Source organism: Ambystoma mexicanum, chromosome 11, assembly GCF_040938575.1.
Source record: "Ambystoma mexicanum isolate Mex_15411 chromosome 11, UKY_AmexF1_1, whole genome shotgun sequence".
Lineage (NCBI taxonomy): Eukaryota > Metazoa > Chordata > Amphibia > Caudata > Ambystomatidae > Ambystoma > Ambystoma mexicanum.
This window is the reverse complement of record NC_090934.1, coordinates 1,179,789,324-1,179,804,107: the sequence shown is the minus strand read 5'-3', so window position 1 is coordinate 1,179,804,107 and position 14,784 is coordinate 1,179,789,324. Positions and strand designations below refer to the sequence as shown.

The window sequence follows — 14,784 nt, the reverse complement described above, 5'->3', positions numbered from 1 at the left end:
CCGTTCGTGGCCGTTCGGGGCCGTTTGGGCAGGCAGGTGGTTGGTTGGGCAGAGGGCGAGGAGGAAGAACTGTGTTCACTCCTCTGCCTGCCTTTTTACCTCTCGCTTCCCCCCACTCACTCCTCCATCTGCCTCCCACTATGTCACACTAACTTTCCACCTGACCCCCATTTCAAATAGGTCACTTCATTCCAACTAGGCCCAGTGAAAAGGACAAGACGTTGGGTTCTTTATGCATTTTTTCCAAAGACAAAATGCCGCGCTGCGCCCATTTGCAAGTCCACAAAGCTAGCACAGTCCTAAGACGGTTTTTCATTTAAGCACTGTAGTACACCTGCCAAAAGGGCAGTCAAGCATTCCAGGACCAACTGCAGACCTAGCTGGAGGACGGGAGTGTGTGGAGCAAGCTCCAACTCCATCTCCCTGTTCCAGAAATCCGTGGCCGGCAGTTATAGGAAGCGTGGAATGCAATCACATGAAAAGTAAAAACCCATTTCAGGCATGTCAGAAGTGGGATTCGAACCCACGCCTCCAGAGGAGACTGCGACCTGAACGCAGCGCCTTAGACCACTCGGCCATCCTGACTCTGCCTTAGGCGCTCGCCTGAATCGGCTTAGAGGCTATGTTGGCAAGTCTTTGACCACACTTAAATCCTCTTGGATTTCCTAAAATGTCTCCACAGTCTGCCAGGAATATACTCTCGCGCATCCCACCCACCCCTCCTAACCCACCACCCTCCCCATCCATTTTAAAAATGTCACTTCATTCCCACTAGGCCCAGTTAAAAGGACAACACATTGGGTTCTTTATGCATTTTTTCCAAAGGCAAAATGTCGCGGTGCGCCCGTTTGCATGTCCACAAGGCCGGCCCAGTCCAAAGATGGTTTTTCACTGGAGTTCACTTTCCCAAAAAAGAAGCGAGGAAATACAGGAAGCACTGGAAATCAACCATGAGGCCTGCAGTGCGTGCTCCAACTCCATCTCCCTGTTCCAGAAAGCCTTGGCCAGCAGTTATAGGACGCCTGGAATGTTACAATCAAATGAAAAGAAAAAATCTGTTACAGACATGTCAGAGGTGGGATTCGAACCCACGCCTCCAGCGGAGACTGCGACCTGAACGCAGCGCCTTAGACCACTCGGCCATCCTGACTCTGCCGTTTGCACCCCTCAGATGCGGCTTAGAGGCAATGTTGGAAAGTCTCAAAGACCACCCGCCTAAAATCCTCTCCTATTGCATTAAAGTCTCCAAATTCCTCCCAAAAGAATAATCACAGGCAGGGCAGCACTCATACAACGACTACTGGCACAGACGTGCAGGGTTCAATCCCTATGTACAGCAGCTACTTGTCACAAGCACACATGAGTCTTTCATGTTTCTGCAGAACGGTGCTGCCTGCCACCTGTTAACAGACACGAGCAACTACACCTCAGGAAATAGGAAGGCAGGAGGCGGGCTGGTTTATGCAAATAAAAGCATGCACTGTGTCCAACCCTTCAGGAGGTTCAGGCAGTGTGCTAGAGCCTTCTTGGTCACAAGAGGTTGGGCACTAGTGCCGGGGAGCCTGTTTAGGCTGAAAGGACTGTGTATGGGCCGGCCTGATCTCCCTGTACTCCTGCACAGGACTCACTCTAAATTACAGGGCTAAAGAGTTCTGCCAGCAAAGCCTATATACAATGGCCGTTCGTGGCCGTTCGGGGCCGTTTGGGCAGGCAGGTGGTTGGTTGGGCAGAGGGCGAGGAGGAAGAACTGTGTTCACTCCTCTGCCTGCCTTTTTACCTCTCGCTTCCCCCCACTCACTCCTCCATCTGCCTCCCACTATGTCACACTAACTTTCCACCTGACCCCCATTTCAAATAGGTCACTTCATTCCAACTAGGCCCAGTGAAAAGGACAAGACGTTGGGTTCTTTATGCATTTTTTCCAAAGACAAAATGCCGCGCTGCGCCCATTTGCAAGTCCACAAAGCTAGCACAGTCCTAAGACGGTTTTTCATTTAAGCACTGTAGTACACCTGCCAAAAGGGCAGTCAAGCATTCCAGGACCAACTGCAGACCTAGCTGGAGGACGGGAGTGTGTGGAGCAAGCTCCAACTCCATCTCCCTGTTCCAGAAATCCGTGGCCGGCAGTTATAGGAAGCGTGGAATGCAATCACATGAAAAGTAAAAACCCATTTCAGGCATGTCAGAAGTGGGATTCGAACCCACGCCTCCAGAGGAGACTGCGACCTGAACGCAGCGCCTTAGACCACTCGGCCATCCTGACTCTGCCTTAGGCGCTCGCCTGAATCGGCTTAGAGGCTATGTTGGCAAGTCTTTGACCACACTTAAATCCTCTTGGATTTCCTAAAATGTCTCCACAGTCTGCCAGGAATATACTCTCGCGCATCCCACCCACCCCTCCTAACCCACCACCCTCCCCATCCATTTTAAAAATGTCACTTCATTCCCACTAGGCCCAGTTAAAAGGACAACACATTGGGTTCTTTATGCATTTTTTCCAAAGGCAAAATGTCGCGGTGCGCCCGTTTGCATGTCCACAAGGCCGGCCCAGTCCAAAGATGGTTTTTCACTGGAGTTCACTTTCCCAAAAAAGAAGCGAGGAAATACAGGAAGCACTGGAAATCAACCATGAGGCCTGCAGTGCGTGCTCCAACTCCATCTCCCTGTTCCAGAAAGCCTTGGCCAGCAGTTATAGGACGCCTGGAATGTTACAATCAAATGAAAAGAAAAAATCTGTTACAGACATGTCAGAGGTGGGATTCGAACCCACGCCTCCAGCGGAGACTGCGACCTGAACGCAGCGCCTTAGACCACTCGGCCATCCTGACTCTGCCGTTTGCACCCCTCAGATGCGGCTTAGAGGCAATGTTGGAAAGTCTCAAAGACCACCCGCCTAAAATCCTCTCCTATTGCATTAAAGTCTCCAAATTCCTCCCAAAAGAATAATCACAGGCAGGGCAGCACTCATACAACGACTACTGGCACAGACGTGCAGGGTTCAATCCCTATGTACAGCAGCTACTTGTCACAAGCACACATGAGTCTTTCATGTTTCTGCAGAACGGTGCTGCCTGCCACCTGTTAACAGACACGAGCAACTACACCTCAGGAAATAGGAAGGCAGGAGGCGGGCTGGTTTATGCAAATAAAAGCATGCACTGTGTCCAACCCTTCAGGAGGTTCAGGCAGTGTGCTAGAGCCTTCTTGGTCACAAGAGGTTGGGCACTAGTGCCGGGGAGCCTGTTTAGGCTGAAAGGACTGTGTATGGGCCGGCCTGATCTCCCTGTACTCCTGCACAGGACTCACTCTAAATTACAGGGCTAAAGAGTTCTGCCAGCAAAGCCTATATACAATGGCCGTTCGTGGCCGTTCGGGGCCGTTTGGGCAGGCAGGTGGTTGGTTGGGCAGAGGGCGAGGAGGAAGAACTGTGTTCACTCCTCTGCCTGCCTTTTTACCTCTCGCTTCCCCCCACTCACTCCTCCATCTGCCTCCCACTATGTCACACTAACTTTCCACCTGACCCCCATTTCAAATAGGTCACTTCATTCCAACTAGGCCCAGTGAAAAGGACAAGACGTTGGGTTCTTTATGCATTTTTTCCAAAGACAAAATGCCGCGCTGCGCCCATTTGCAAGTCCACAAAGCTAGCACAGTCCTAAGACGGTTTTTCATTTAAGCACTGTAGTACACCTGCCAAAAGGGCAGTCAAGCATTCCAGGACCAACTGCAGACCTAGCTGGAGGACGGGAGTGTGTGGAGCAAGCTCCAACTCCATCTCCCTGTTCCAGAAATCCGTGGCCGGCAGTTATAGGAAGCGTGGAATGCAATCACATGAAAAGTAAAAACCCATTTCAGGCATGTCAGAAGTGGGATTCGAACCCACGCCTCCAGAGGAGACTGCGACCTGAACGCAGCGCCTTAGACCACTCGGCCATCCTGACTCTGCCTTAGGCGCTCGCCTGAATCGGCTTAGAGGCTATGTTGGCAAGTCTTTGACCACACTTAAATCCTCTTGGATTTCCTAAAATGTCTCCACAGTCTGCCAGGAATATACTCTCGCGCATCCCACCCACCCCTCCTAACCCACCACCCTCCCCATCCATTTTAAAAATGTCACTTCATTCCCACTAGGCCCAGTTAAAAGGACAACACATTGGGTTCTTTATGCATTTTTTCCAAAGGCAAAATGTCGCGGTGCGCCCGTTTGCATGTCGCATGTCCACAAGGCCGGCCCAGTCCAAAGATGGTTTTTCACTGGAGTTCACTTTCCCAAAAAAGAAGCGAGGAAATACAGGAAGCACTGGAAATCAACCATGAGGCCTGCAGTGCGTGCTCCAACTCCATCTCCCTGTTCCAGAAAGCCTTGGCCAGCAGTTATAGGACGCCTGGAATGTTACAATCAAATGAAAAGAAAAAATCTGTTACAGACATGTCAGAGGTGGGATTCGAACCCACGCCTCCAGCGGAGACTGCGACCTGAACGCAGCGCCTTAGACCACTCGGCCATCCTGACTCTGCCGTTTGCACCCCTCAGATGCGGCTTAGAGGCAATGTTGGAAAGTCTCAAAGACCACCCGCCTAAAATCCTCTCCTATTGCATTAAAGTCTCCAAATTCCTCCCAAAAGAATAATCACAGGCAGGGCAGCACTCATACAACGACTACTGGCACAGACGTGCAGGGTTCAATCCCTATGTACAGCAGCTACTTGTCACAAGCACACATGAGTCTTTCATGTTTCTGCAGAACGGTGCTGCCTGCCACCTGTTAACAGACACGAGCAACTACACCTCAGGAAATAGGAAGGCAGGAGGCGGGCTGGTTTATGCAAATAAAAGCATGCACTGTGTCCAACCCTTCAGGAGGTTCAGGCAGTGTGCTAGAGCCTTCTTGGTCACAAGAGGTTGGGCACTAGTGCCGGGGAGCCTGTTTAGGCTGAAAGGACTGTGTATGGGCCGGCCTGATCTCCCTGTACTCCTGCACAGGACTCACTCTAAATTACAGGGCTAAAGAGTTCTGCCAGCAAAGCCTATATACAATGGCCGTTCGTGGCCGTTCGGGGCCGTTTGGGCAGGCAGGTGGTTGGTTGGGCAGAGGGCGAGGAGGAAGAACTGTGTTCACTCCTCTGCCTGCCTTTTTACCTCTCGCTTCCCCCCACTCACTCCTCCATCTGCCTCCCACTATGTCACACTAACTTTCCACCTGACCCCCATTTCAAATAGGTCACTTCATTCCAACTAGGCCCAGTGAAAAGGACAAGACGTTGGGTTCTTTATGCATTTTTTCCAAAGACAAAATGCCGCGCTGCGCCCATTTGCAAGTCCACAAAGCTAGCACAGTCCTAAGACGGTTTTTCATTTAAGCACTGTAGTACACCTGCCAAAAGGGCAGTCAAGCATTCCAGGACCAACTGCAGACCTAGCTGGAGGACGGGAGTGTGTGGAGCAAGCTCCAACTCCATCTCCCTGTTCCAGAAATCCGTGGCCGGCAGTTATAGGAAGCGTGGAATGCAATCACATGAAAAGTAAAAACCCATTTCAGGCATGTCAGAAGTGGGATTCGAACCCACGCCTCCAGAGGAGACTGCGACCTGAACGCAGCGCCTTAGACCACTCGGCCATCCTGACTCTGCCTTAGGCGCTCGCCTGAATCGGCTTAGAGGCTATGTTGGCAAGTCTTTGACCACACTTAAATCCTCTTGGATTTCCTAAAATGTCTCCACAGTCTGCCAGGAATATACTCTCGCGCATCCCACCCACCCCTCCTAACCCACCACCCTCCCCATCCATTTTAAAAATGTCACTTCATTCCCACTAGGCCCAGTTAAAAGGACAACACATTGGGTTCTTTATGCATTTTTTCCAAAGGCAAAATGTCGCGGTGCGCCCGTTTGCATGTCCACAAGGCCGGCCCAGTCCAAAGATGGTTTTTCACTGGAGTTCACTTTCCCAAAAAAGAAGCGAGGAAATACAGGAAGCACTGGAAATCAACCATGAGGCCTGCAGTGCGTGCTCCAACTCCATCTCCCTGTTCCAGAAAGCCTTGGCCAGCAGTTATAGGACGCCTGGAATGTTACAATCAAATGAAAAGAAAAAATCTGTTACAGACATGTCAGAGGTGGGATTCGAACCCACGCCTCCAGCGGAGACTGCGACCTGAACGCAGCGCCTTAGACCACTCGGCCATCCTGACTCTGCCGTTTGCACCCCTCAGATGCGGCTTAGAGGCAATGTTGGAAAGTCTCAAAGACCACCCGCCTAAAATCCTCTCCTATTGCATTAAAGTCTCCAAATTCCTCCCAAAAGAATAATCACAGGCAGGGCAGCACTCATACAACGACTACTGGCACAGACGTGCAGGGTTCAATCCCTATGTACAGCAGCTACTTGTCACAAGCACACATGAGTCTTTCATGTTTCTGCAGAACGGTGCTGCCTGCCACCTGTTAACAGACACGAGCAACTACACCTCAGGAAATAGGAAGGCAGGAGGCGGGCTGGTTTATGCAAATAAAAGCATGCACTGTGTCCAACCCTTCAGGAGGTTCAGGCAGTGTGCTAGAGCCTTCTTGGTCACAAGAGGTTGGGCACTAGTGCCGGGGAGCCTGTTTAGGCTGAAAGGACTGTGTATGGGCCGGCCTGATCTCCCTGTACTCCTGCACAGGACTCACTCTAAATTACAGGGCTAAAGAGTTCTGCCAGCAAAGCCTATATACAATGGCCGTTCGTGGCCGTTCGGGGCCGTTTGGGCAGGCAGGTGGTTGGTTGGGCAGAGGGCGAGGAGGAAGAACTGTGTTCACTCCTCTGCCTGCCTTTTTACCTCTCGCTTCCCCCCACTCACTCCTCCATCTGCCTCCCACTATGTCACACTAACTTTCCACCTGACCCCCATTTCAAATAGGTCACTTCATTCCAACTAGGCCCAGTGAAAAGGACAAGACGTTGGGTTCTTTATGCATTTTTTCCAAAGACAAAATGCCGCGCTGCGCCCATTTGCAAGTCCACAAAGCTAGCACAGTCCTAAGACGGTTTTTCATTTAAGCACTGTAGTACACCTGCCAAAAGGGCAGTCAAGCATTCCAGGACCAACTGCAGACCTAGCTGGAGGACGGGAGTGTGTGGAGCAAGCTCCAACTCCATCTCCCTGTTCCAGAAATCCGTGGCCGGCAGTTATAGGAAGCGTGGAATGCAATCACATGAAAAGTAAAAACCCATTTCAGGCATGTCAGAAGTGGGATTCGAACCCACGCCTCCAGAGGAGACTGCGACCTGAACGCAGCGCCTTAGACCACTCGGCCATCCTGACTCTGCCTTAGGCGCTCGCCTGAATCGGCTTAGAGGCTATGTTGGCAAGTCTTTGACCACACTTAAATCCTCTTGGATTTCCTAAAATGTCTCCACAGTCTGCCAGGAATATACTCTCGCGCATCCCACCCACCCCTCCTAACCCACCACCCTCCCCATCCATTTTAAAAATGTCACTTCATTCCCACTAGGCCCAGTTAAAAGGACAACACATTGGGTTCTTTATGCATTTTTTCCAAAGGCAAAATGTCGCGGTGCGCCCGTTTGCATGTCCACAAGGCCGGCCCAGTCCAAAGATGGTTTTTCACTGGAGTTCACTTTCCCAAAAAAGAAGCGAGGAAATACAGGAAGCACTGGAAATCAACCATGAGGCCTGCAGTGCGTGCTCCAACTCCATCTCCCTGTTCCAGAAAGCCTTGGCCAGCAGTTATAGGACGCCTGGAATGTTACAATCAAATGAAAAGAAAAAATCTGTTACAGACATGTCAGAGGTGGGATTCGAACCCACGCCTCCAGCGGAGACTGCGACCTGAACGCAGCGCCTTAGACCACTCGGCCATCCTGACTCTGCCGTTTGCACCCCTCAGATGCGGCTTAGAGGCAATGTTGGAAAGTCTCAAAGACCACCCGCCTAAAATCCTCTCCTATTGCATTAAAGTCTCCAAATTCCTCCCAAAAGAATAATCACAGGCAGGGCAGCACTCATACAACGACTACTGGCACAGACGTGCAGGGTTCAATCCCTATGTACAGCAGCTACTTGTCACAAGCACACATGAGTCTTTCATGTTTCTGCAGAACGGTGCTGCCTGCCACCTGTTAACAGACACGAGCAACTACACCTCAGGAAATAGGAAGGCAGGAGGCGGGCTGGTTTATGCAAATAAAAGCATGCACTGTGTCCAACCCTTCAGGAGGTTCAGGCAGTGTGCTAGAGCCTTCTTGGTCACAAGAGGTTGGGCACTAGTGCCGGGGAGCCTGTTTAGGCTGAAAGGACTGTGTATGGGCCGGCCTGATCTCCCTGTACTCCTGCACAGGACTCACTCTAAATTACAGGGCTAAAGAGTTCTGCCAGCAAAGCCTATATACAATGGCCGTTCGTGGCCGTTCGGGGCCGTTTGGGCAGGCAGGTGGTTGGTTGGGCAGAGGGCGAGGAGGAAGAACTGTGTTCACTCCTCTGCCTGCCTTTTTACCTCTCGCTTCCCCCCACTCACTCCTCCATCTGCCTCCCACTATGTCACACTAACTTTCCACCTGACCCCCATTTCAAATAGGTCACTTCATTCCAACTAGGCCCAGTGAAAAGGACAAGACGTTGGGTTCTTTATGCATTTTTTCCAAAGACAAAATGCCGCGCTGCGCCCATTTGCAAGTCCACAAAGCTAGCACAGTCCTAAGACGGTTTTTCATTTAAGCACTGTAGTACACCTGCCAAAAGGGCAGTCAAGCATTCCAGGACCAACTGCAGACCTAGCTGGAGGACGGGAGTGTGTGGAGCAAGCTCCAACTCCATCTCCCTGTTCCAGAAATCCGTGGCCGGCAGTTATAGGAAGCGTGGAATGCAATCACATGAAAAGTAAAAACCCATTTCAGGCATGTCAGAAGTGGGATTCGAACCCACGCCTCCAGAGGAGACTGCGACCTGAACGCAGCGCCTTAGACCACTCGGCCATCCTGACTCTGCCTTAGGCGCTCGCCTGAATCGGCTTAGAGGCTATGTTGGCAAGTCTTTGACCACACTTAAATCCTCTTGGATTTCCTAAAATGTCTCCACAGTCTGCCAGGAATATACTCTCGCGCATCCCACCCACCCCTCCTAACCCACCACCCTCCCCATCCATTTTAAAAATGTCACTTCATTCCCACTAGGCCCAGTTAAAAGGACAACACATTGGGTTCTTTATGCATTTTTTCCAAAGGCAAAATGTCGCGGTGCGCCCGTTTGCATGTCCACAAGGCCGGCCCAGTCCAAAGATGGTTTTTCACTGGAGTTCACTTTCCCAAAAAAGAAGCGAGGAAATACAGGAAGCACTGGAAATCAACCATGAGGCCTGCAGTGCGTGCTCCAACTCCATCTCCCTGTTCCAGAAAGCCTTGGCCAGCAGTTATAGGACGCCTGGAATGTTACAATCAAATGAAAAGAAAAAATCTGTTACAGACATGTCAGAGGTGGGATTCGAACCCACGCCTCCAGCGGAGACTGCGACCTGAACGCAGCGCCTTAGACCACTCGGCCATCCTGACTCTGCCGTTTGCACCCCTCAGATGCGGCTTAGAGGCAATGTTGGAAAGTCTCAAAGACCACCCGCCTAAAATCCTCTCCTATTGCATTAAAGTCTCCAAATTCCTCCCAAAAGAATAATCACAGGCAGGGCAGCACTCATACAACGACTACTGGCACAGACGTGCAGGGTTCAATCCCTATGTACAGCAGCTACTTGTCACAAGCACACATGAGTCTTTCATGTTTCTGCAGAACGGTGCTGCCTGCCACCTGTTAACAGACACGAGCAACTACACCTCAGGAAATAGGAAGGCAGGAGGCGGGCTGGTTTATGCAAATAAAAGCATGCACTGTGTCCAACCCTTCAGGAGGTTCAGGCAGTGTGCTAGAGCCTTCTTGGTCACAAGAGGTTGGGCACTAGTGCCGGGGAGCCTGTTTAGGCTGAAAGGACTGTGTATGGGCCGGCCTGATCTCCCTGTACTCCTGCACAGGACTCACTCTAAATTACAGGGCTAAAGAGTTCTGCCAGCAAAGCCTATATACAATGGCCGTTCGTGGCCGTTCGGGGCCGTTTGGGCAGGCAGGTGGTTGGTTGGGCAGAGGGCGAGGAGGAAGAACTGTGTTCACTCCTCTGCCTGCCTTTTTACCTCTCGCTTCCCCCCACTCACTCCTCCATCTGCCTCCCACTATGTCACACTAACTTTCCACCTGACCCCCATTTCAAATAGGTCACTTCATTCCAACTAGGCCCAGTGAAAAGGACAAGACGTTGGGTTCTTTATGCATTTTTTCCAAAGACAAAATGCCGCGCTGCGCCCATTTGCAAGTCCACAAAGCTAGCACAGTCCTAAGACGGTTTTTCATTTAAGCACTGTAGTACACCTGCCAAAAGGGCAGTCAAGCATTCCAGGACCAACTGCAGACCTAGCTGGAGGACGGGAGTGTGTGGAGCAAGCTCCAACTCCATCTCCCTGTTCCAGAAATCCGTGGCCGGCAGTTATAGGAAGCGTGGAATGCAATCACATGAAAAGTAAAAACCCATTTCAGGCATGTCAGAAGTGGGATTCGAACCCACGCCTCCAGAGGAGACTGCGACCTGAACGCAGCGCCTTAGACCACTCGGCCATCCTGACTCTGCCTTAGGCGCTCGCCTGAATCGGCTTAGAGGCTATGTTGGCAAGTCTTTGACCACACTTAAATCCTCTTGGATTTCCTAAAATGTCTCCACAGTCTGCCAGGAATATACTCTCGCGCATCCCACCCACCCCTCCTAACCCACCACCCTCCCCATCCATTTTAAAAATGTCACTTCATTCCCACTAGGCCCAGTTAAAAGGACAACACATTGGGTTCTTTATGCATTTTTTCCAAAGGCAAAATGTCGCGGTGCGCCCGTTTGCATGTCCACAAGGCCGGCCCAGTCCAAAGATGGTTTTTCACTAGGCCGGCCCAGTCCAAAGATGGTTTTTCACTGGAGTTCACTTTCCCAAAAAAGAAGCGAGGAAATACAGGAAGCACTGGAAATCAACCATGAGGCCTGCAGTGCGTGCTCCAACTCCATCTCCCTGTTCCAGAAAGCCTTGGCCAGCAGTTATAGGACGCCTGGAATGTTACAATCAAATGAAAAGAAAAAATCTGTTACAGACATGTCAGAGGTGGGATTCGAACCCACTGCGACCTGAACGCAGCGCCTTAGACCACTCGGCCATCCTGACTCTGCCGTTTGCACCCCTCAGATGCGGCTTAGAGGCAATGTTGGAAAGTCTCAAAGACCACCCGCCTAAAATCCTCTCCTATTGCATTAAAGTCTCCAAATTCCTCCCAAAAGAATAATCACAGGCAGGGCAGCACTCATACAACGACTACTGGCACAGACGTGCAGGGTTCAATCCCTATGTACAGCAGCTACTTGTCACAAGCACACATGAGTCTTTCATGTTTCTGCAGAACGGTGCTGCCTGCCACCTGTTAACAGACACGAGCAACTACACCTCAGGAAATAGGAAGGCAGGAGGCGGGCTGGTTTATGCAAATAAAAGCATGCACTGTGTCCAACCCTTCAGGAGGTTCAGGCAGTGTGCTAGAGCCTTCTTGGTCACAAGAGGTTGGGCACTAGTGCCGGGGAGCCTGTTTAGGCTGAAAGGACTGTGTATGGGCCGGCCTGATCTCCCTGTACTCCTGCACAGGACTCACTCTAAATTACAGGGCTAAAGAGTTCTGCCAGCAAAGCCTATATACAATGGCCGTTCGTGGCCGTTCGGGGCCGTTTGGGCAGGCAGGTGGTTGGTTGGGCAGAGGGCGAGGAGGAAGAACTGTGTTCACTCCTCTGCCCTGCCTTTTTACCTCTCGCTTCCCCCCACTCACTCCTCCATCTGCCTCCCACTATGTCACACTAACTTTCCACCTGACCCCCATTTCAAATAGGTCACTTCATTCCAACTAGGCCCAGTGAAAAGGACAAGACGTTGGGTTCTTTATGCATTTTTTCCAAAGACAAAATGCCGCGCTGCGCCCATTTGCAAGTCCACAAAGCTAGCACAGTCCTAAGACGGTTTTTCATTTAAGCACTGTAGTACACCTGCCAAAAGGGCAGTCAAGCATTCCAGGACCAACTGCAGACCTAGCTGGAGGACGGGAGTGTGTGGAGCAAGCTCCAACTCCATCTCCCTGTTCCAGAAATCCGTGGCCGGCAGTTATAGGAAGCGTGGAATGCAATCACATGAAAAGTAAAAACCCATTTCAGGCATGTCAGAAGTGGGATTCGAACCCACGCCTCCAGAGGAGACTGCGACCTGAACGCAGCGCCTTAGACCACTCGGCCATCCTGACTCTGCCTTAGGCGCTCGCCTGAATCGGCTTAGAGGCTATGTTGGCAAGTCTTTGACCACACTTAAATCCTCTTGGATTTCCTAAAATGTCTCCACAGTCTGCCAGGAATATACTCTCGCGCATCCCACCCACCCCTCCTAACCCACCACCCTCCCCATCCATTTTAAAAATGTCACTTCATTCCCACTAGGCCCAGTTAAAAGGACAACACATTGGGTTCTTTATGCATTTTTTCCAAAGGCAAAATGTCGCGGTGCGCCCGTTTGCATGTCCACAAGGCCGGCCCAGTCCAAAGATGGTTTTTCACTGGAGTTCACTTTCCCAAAAAAGAAGCGAGGAAATACAGGAAGCACTGGAAATCAACCATGAGGCCTGCAGTGCGTGCTCCAACTCCATCTCCCTGTTCCAGAAAGCCTTGGCCAGCAGTTATAGGACGCCTGGAATGTTACAATCAAATGAAAAGAAAAAATCTGTTACAGACATGTCAGAGGTGGGATTCGAACCCACGCCTCCAGCGGAGACTGCGACCTGAACGCAGCGCCTTAGACCACTCGGCCATCCTGACTCTGCCGTTTGCACCCCTCAGATGCGGCTTAGAGGCAATGTTGGAAAGTCTCAAAGACCACCCGCCTAAAATCCTCTCCTATTGCATTAAAGTCTCCAAATTCCTCCCAAAAGAATAATCACAGGCAGGGCAGCACTCATACAACGACTACTGGCACAGACGTGCAGGGTTCAATCCCCTATGTACAGCAGCTACTTGTCACAAGCACACATGAGTCTTTCATGTTTCTGCAGAACGGTGCTGCCTGCCACCTGTTAACAGACACGAGCAACTACACCTCAGGAAATAGGAAGGCAGGAGGCGGGCTGGTTTATGCAAATAAAAGCATGCACTGTGTCCAACCCTTCAGGAGGTTCAGGCAGTGTGCTAGAGCCTTCTTGGTCACAAGAGGTTGGGCACTAGTGCCGGGGAGCCTGTTTAGGCTGAAAGGACTGTGTATGGGCCGGCCTGATCTCCCTGTACTCCTGCACAGGACTCACTCTAAATTACAGGGCTAAAGAGTTCTGCCAGCAAAGCCTATATACAATGGCCGTTCGTGGCCGTTCGGGGCCGTTTGGGCAGGCAGGTGGTTGGTTGGGCAGAGGGCGAGGAGGAAGAACTGTGTTCACTCCTCTGCCTGCCTTTTTACCTCTCGCTTCCCCCCACTCACTCCTCCATCTGCCTCCCACTATGTCACACTAACTTTCCACCTGACCCCCATTTCAAATAGGTCACTTCATTCCAACTAGGCCCAGTGAAAAGGACAAGACGTTGGGTTCTTTATGCATTTTTTCCAAAGACAAAATGCCGCGCTGCGCCCATTTGCAAGTCCACAAAGCTAGCACAGTCCTAAGACGGTTTTTCATTTAAGCACTGTAGTACACCTGCCAAAAGGGCAGTCAAGCATTCCAGGACCAACTGCAGACCTAGCTGGAGGACGGGAGTGTGTGGAGCAAGCTCCAACTCCATCTCCCTGTTCCAGAAATCCGTGGCCGGCAGTTATAGGAAGCGTGGAATGCAATCACATGAAAAGTAAAAACCCATTTCAGGCATGTCAGAAGTGGGATTCGAACCCACGCCTCCAGAGGAGACTGCGACCTGAACGCAGCGCCTTAGACCACTCGGCCATCCTGACTCTGCCTTAGGCGCTCGCCTGAATCGGCTTAGAGGCTATGTTGGCAAGTCTTTGACCACACTTAAATCCTCTTGGATTTCCTAAAATGTCTCCACAGTCTGCCAGGAATATACTCTCGCGCATCCCACCCACCCCTCCTAACCCACCACCCTCCCCATCCATTTTAAAAATGTCACTTCATTCCCACTAGGCCCAGTTAAAAGGACAACACATTGGGTTCTTTATGCATTTTTTCCAAAGGCAAAATGTCGCGGTGCGCCCGTTTGCATGTCCACAAGGCCGGCCCAGTCCAAAGATGGTTTTTCACTGGAGTTCACTTTCCCAAAAAAGAAGCGAGGAAATACAGGAAGCACTGGAAATCAACCATGAGGCCTGCAGTGCGTGCTCCAACTCCATCTCCCTGTTCCAGAAAGCCTTGGCCAGCAGTTATAGGACGCCTGGAATGTTACAATCAAATGAAAAGAAAAAATCTGTTACAGACATGTCAGAGGTGGGATTCGAACCCACGCCTCCAGCGGAGACTGCGACCTGAACGCAGCGCCTTAGACCACTCGGCCATCCTGACTCTGCCGTTTGCACCCCTCAGATGCGGCTTAGAGGCAATGTTGGAAAGTCTCAAAGACCACCCGCCTAAAATCCTCTCCTATTGCATTAAAGTCTCCAAATTCCTCCCAAAAGAATAATCACAGGCAGGGCAGCACTCATACAACGACTACTGGCACAGACGTGCAGGGTTCAATCCCTATGTA

The 14,784-nt window shown here is 51.1% G+C and overlaps 17 non-coding genes across 17 annotated transcripts; all 17 read right to left on the bottom strand.

The window, feature by feature from the left end:
* Nucleotides 1-502: 502 nt before the first annotated feature.
* TRNAL-CAG (transfer RNA leucine (anticodon CAG)) lies at nucleotides 503-585 on the bottom strand. The gene has a single exon. It is a non-coding gene; the product is annotated as a tRNA-Leu (tRNA).
* Nucleotides 586-1,067: 482 nt separating this feature from the next.
* Nucleotides 1,068-1,150, bottom strand: TRNAL-CAG (transfer RNA leucine (anticodon CAG)). Its single transcript has one exon. It is a non-coding gene; the product is annotated as a tRNA-Leu (tRNA).
* Nucleotides 1,151-2,180: 1,030 nt separating this feature from the next.
* On the bottom strand, nucleotides 2,181-2,263 carry TRNAL-CAG (transfer RNA leucine (anticodon CAG)). Its single transcript has one exon. It is a non-coding gene; the product is annotated as a tRNA-Leu (tRNA).
* Nucleotides 2,264-2,745: 482 nt separating this feature from the next.
* TRNAL-CAG (transfer RNA leucine (anticodon CAG)) lies at nucleotides 2,746-2,828 on the bottom strand. The gene has a single exon. It is a non-coding gene; the product is annotated as a tRNA-Leu (tRNA).
* Nucleotides 2,829-3,858: 1,030 nt separating this feature from the next.
* On the bottom strand, nucleotides 3,859-3,941 carry TRNAL-CAG (transfer RNA leucine (anticodon CAG)). The gene has a single exon. It is a non-coding gene; the product is annotated as a tRNA-Leu (tRNA).
* Nucleotides 3,942-4,430: 489 nt separating this feature from the next.
* TRNAL-CAG (transfer RNA leucine (anticodon CAG)) lies at nucleotides 4,431-4,513 on the bottom strand. The gene has a single exon. It is a non-coding gene; the product is annotated as a tRNA-Leu (tRNA).
* Nucleotides 4,514-5,543: 1,030 nt separating this feature from the next.
* On the bottom strand, nucleotides 5,544-5,626 carry TRNAL-CAG (transfer RNA leucine (anticodon CAG)). The gene has a single exon. It is a non-coding gene; the product is annotated as a tRNA-Leu (tRNA).
* Nucleotides 5,627-6,108: 482 nt separating this feature from the next.
* On the bottom strand, nucleotides 6,109-6,191 carry TRNAL-CAG (transfer RNA leucine (anticodon CAG)). Its single transcript has one exon. It is a non-coding gene; the product is annotated as a tRNA-Leu (tRNA).
* A 1,030-nt stretch (nucleotides 6,192-7,221) lies between these two features.
* Nucleotides 7,222-7,304, bottom strand: TRNAL-CAG (transfer RNA leucine (anticodon CAG)). Its single transcript has one exon. It is a non-coding gene; the product is annotated as a tRNA-Leu (tRNA).
* Nucleotides 7,305-7,786: 482 nt separating this feature from the next.
* Nucleotides 7,787-7,869, bottom strand: TRNAL-CAG (transfer RNA leucine (anticodon CAG)). The gene has a single exon. It is a non-coding gene; the product is annotated as a tRNA-Leu (tRNA).
* A 1,030-nt stretch (nucleotides 7,870-8,899) lies between these two features.
* TRNAL-CAG (transfer RNA leucine (anticodon CAG)) lies at nucleotides 8,900-8,982 on the bottom strand. The gene has a single exon. It is a non-coding gene; the product is annotated as a tRNA-Leu (tRNA).
* A 482-nt stretch (nucleotides 8,983-9,464) lies between these two features.
* On the bottom strand, nucleotides 9,465-9,547 carry TRNAL-CAG (transfer RNA leucine (anticodon CAG)). The gene has a single exon. It is a non-coding gene; the product is annotated as a tRNA-Leu (tRNA).
* A 1,030-nt stretch (nucleotides 9,548-10,577) lies between these two features.
* On the bottom strand, nucleotides 10,578-10,660 carry TRNAL-CAG (transfer RNA leucine (anticodon CAG)). Its single transcript has one exon. It is a non-coding gene; the product is annotated as a tRNA-Leu (tRNA).
* Nucleotides 10,661-12,273: 1,613 nt separating this feature from the next.
* Nucleotides 12,274-12,356, bottom strand: TRNAL-CAG (transfer RNA leucine (anticodon CAG)). Its single transcript has one exon. It is a non-coding gene; the product is annotated as a tRNA-Leu (tRNA).
* Nucleotides 12,357-12,838: 482 nt separating this feature from the next.
* Nucleotides 12,839-12,921, bottom strand: TRNAL-CAG (transfer RNA leucine (anticodon CAG)). The gene has a single exon. It is a non-coding gene; the product is annotated as a tRNA-Leu (tRNA).
* A 1,031-nt stretch (nucleotides 12,922-13,952) lies between these two features.
* Nucleotides 13,953-14,035, bottom strand: TRNAL-CAG (transfer RNA leucine (anticodon CAG)). Its single transcript has one exon. It is a non-coding gene; the product is annotated as a tRNA-Leu (tRNA).
* A 482-nt stretch (nucleotides 14,036-14,517) lies between these two features.
* Nucleotides 14,518-14,600, bottom strand: TRNAL-CAG (transfer RNA leucine (anticodon CAG)). Its single transcript has one exon. It is a non-coding gene; the product is annotated as a tRNA-Leu (tRNA).
* Between the last annotated feature and the right edge of the window lie 184 nt (nucleotides 14,601-14,784).